This window comes from Octodon degus, unplaced genomic scaffold (assembly GCF_000260255.1).
Source record: "Octodon degus isolate 3935 unplaced genomic scaffold, OctDeg1.0 scaffold00052, whole genome shotgun sequence".
Classification (NCBI taxonomy): domain Eukaryota; kingdom Metazoa; phylum Chordata; class Mammalia; order Rodentia; family Octodontidae; genus Octodon; species Octodon degus.
In genome coordinates, this window is record NW_004524628.1 from 2,892,082 (window position 1) to 2,895,406 (window position 3,325).

The 3,325-nt window shown below is 45.5% G+C and overlaps 1 pseudogene; it reads left to right on the forward strand.

Moving 5' to 3' along the window:
- Positions 1–1,945: 1,945 nt before the first annotated feature.
- Positions 1,946–3,083, forward strand: LOC101578374 (annotated as a pseudogene).
- The last annotated feature ends 242 nt before the right edge of the window (positions 3,084–3,325 follow it).

Below are 3,325 nucleotides of genomic sequence, written 5' to 3' on the forward strand. Positions count from 1 at the left end.
ATAGAGAAAGTCTCTATTTGCTATCAAATTTCTTGGAAGAAATAAAGTGCAAGGCCCCATCCTTCTGGGGCCTCCAGTTCTTGTGATAAATGTGTGCTGCTTACCCAGGGACTCCCTACCCCTCCTTGGCTGAATTCTAACTAATTACAGACTTCCTGCACACTATCCTCAGCCCTGAACCCTGGCCATGGGACCTGGGCCATTTCAGTTGATGTGTCAGAACCTGCTTGCCTTCCTTGGCCTGGAAATTTGGTCTGTTCTCTTTTTTGCCTTGGACATTATCTGGTTGACTAAGCCTTGGAGGAATTATATTAAAATGTGCAAATAAAGCAATCTATTGGGCCGGCCAGATAGCTCAGCAGATTAAAGTGCCTGCTTAGGCAGATGCAGGGACCGGGGGTTGGATCCCCCACATGCTGTGCCAGCCCCACCCCTGGGGTACACTGAGATGGCGATCAAGACTTGTCATGGTGGCATGTGCCTATAATCTCAGCACTTAGGAGGCTGCAGGAGGATCACTATGAGTATGATCTGTGTAGTCAGCTCTGTAGACCCTGTAGACCTTGTACCAAATACATTAAAAAAAAAAATAAATAAATAAATAAAAAGGCAATCTATCAAGTGTCCTCTGGAACTTCAAAGTCATAAGTTGGACCTCAAATCCTGCATACTGTTCCAGGCTTGTTCAAAGATGGCCTTGGTCCACCCTCTGCAGAGGAGAGGTATGGCTGAGCTTGCAAAACATGCTAAATACATGAGCAGGGTCACTGTGGCCCAGCTGACCCCCACTGAGCCTCCACAGCAGGGGTGAGCTGGCCAAAACTGCAGACCTACAGAGTCACAGGCTGATAAACTGCTATTGTCTCAAGGCCCTCAATTTTGGGGTGATTTGTTAGTAGTCAATAGAGAGCTGATTCCTCTTCTTTCACCTATCAGCTTTAGAATATTTCTTTGTTTCACATCCTACATGTTTTTATTTAAGCTATATCAAATGTTATATATGCTTTCATTCAACAGTTTATCATACGTATGCTTTGGTTCATATTGCCAGGGTTCCTGTTTATATGCTTGATGGCTGTACAATATTCTTTGGATACTCACAGCTAATTAGACAATCCTATTCAGTAAGCTTCTTTGCTTGTTTCCAATTCTATACTATCTTAATAACCTTGAAATCAATACAGTCAAACACATAACATTGTCCCTTTCTAATTACCTGAGACTAAATCCCTATGTACTCAAAAGGGATGCTGTAAAGGTATGAGACACCTTTGCCTGGGGGAGGTGTGCTGGCATCAGTGGGCAGAGCCAGGTGTGTAATGCATGGGACAGTGCCAACCAAGAGAGGATGGTGCTGCACCCTACCATCAGAGGCTGCGTGGTCAGACACACAGGTTACGAGAGCCCGGAGGCTGACTCAGTGATACCAAAGCCATCAGGTTCTCCAGTCTCAGGTCCCCCCATCCCCTTGCCCTCTTTAAAAGACAGATACTTCAGGCCAGTGCACAATGGCTCAGTCATTCTCTTCTTTCTCATTGCCAAGGCAACTTGCAGTAGCCTGGGCCTCGGTCTGCATTTGAGGCTGGCATGGTAATTCTGTGTACAGATGTGTACACTGGTATGTCTTGCTATGGTTTTGACTCTGCTTTATTATAAATTACTTTCCTTGAAGTTTTGTCTTTCAATTTTGAAATTATAACTTGAGATGGGTTATACTGTCTAAGATCTCATCTTAGGGCTATGAAGGGACTCTCATACCATATCTACTGCAAAGCAGTGTGTCTAGGGAGATACAAAATTACCGGCTATAGGTCCAAGACCACGAACATTTTCAAAGCTGCTGCTATACAAAACGTAGGTCCAAGACCTATGTTTTGCTATCTTATGCTGGCATCTCCACAGTGGCTCTAGCAGCGCTCTCCAGGGCCTCTTCTATAGATGTAGAATGGCAACGCTTAAGGAGAAACACATCACCCCAGTTGCAGAAGGTGCCAGAGTGCCAAACACCAAGATCACCATAGTGGGTGTGGGGCAAGTTGGTATGGCATGTGCCCTCAGCATCCTGGGAAAGTCTCTGGCTGATGAACTTGCCCTTGTGGACATTTTGGAAAATAAACTCAAAGGAGAAATGAAGGCTCTGTAGCGTGGAAGCTTGTTTCTTCCGACATCTAAAATTGTGGCTGATAAAGATTACTCTGTAACTGCCAATTCAAAGATTGTGGTGGTGACTGCTGGAATCTGTCAGCAAGAAGGGGAGAGTCACCTTAATTTGGTGCAGAGGAACATGAATATCTTCAAGTCCATCGTTCTTTAGGTTATCAAGTACAGCCCGGACTACATCATCATTGTGGTTTCCAACCCAGTGGATATTCTTACATATATTATCTGGGAACTAAGTGGATTGCCCTTCACCATGGCTGACCCTGGATGAATCCTGGAGAGATTCTTCAGCAAGGACTCAATAAATCAGCCACACTCAAGCTGATGGCCCAGTTGGTGTAACCTTTTAGCTTGATGGCTTTGTGGACAACCACCATCTTACGCACTTCCAAGCACCGTGTGATGGAAAGCAGGTGCTATCTGGATTCTGCTATATTTTGCTATCTTATAGCTGAAAAACTTGGCCTTCATCCTAGCAGTTGCCACAGGTGGATTCTGGGAGAGCATGGTGGCTCAAGTGTGCCTGTCTGGAGTGGAGTGACTGGACCAGGTGTTTTTCTCCAGGATCTGAATCTGGAAGTTGGGCACCAACAAGAGAACTGGAAGGAAGTGCATAAGATGGTGGTTGAAAGTACCCACAAAGCCATCAAGCTAAAAGGTTACACCAACTGGACTATCGGCCTGAGGGCGGCTGATTTATTGAGTCCTTGCTGAAGAATCTATGCAGGATTCATCCAGGGTCAGCCATGGTGAAGGGCATGCATGGCGGTGAGAATGAAGTCTTCCTGAGCCTTCCCCGCATCCTGAATGCTCAGGGATTAGCCAGTGCCATTAACCAGAGGCTAAAGGATAAAAGGGTCGCTCAGCTCAAGAAAAGAGCAGATACCCTGTGGGACATCCAGGAGAACCTAAAAGACCTGTGACCACTGTGTTCTAGGCTGTAGAAGTTTAAGAAACACCTTGTGATTAATCCTGAGCCTTCAGCCTTCATCCACATCCACAGGTCACATTTGCTTCTTCCTCAAGATCTGCTAGGAGGCCACAGGACCAAGTCCCAGGCTTGAGCTAGTGCTGGCAGTGTGAGTTCTTGAATAAATACAATTAGAGATTGCAGTCTGTTTTTTAAAAATGTGTAAATCAAACAGTGCCAACAATGGGAAGAACG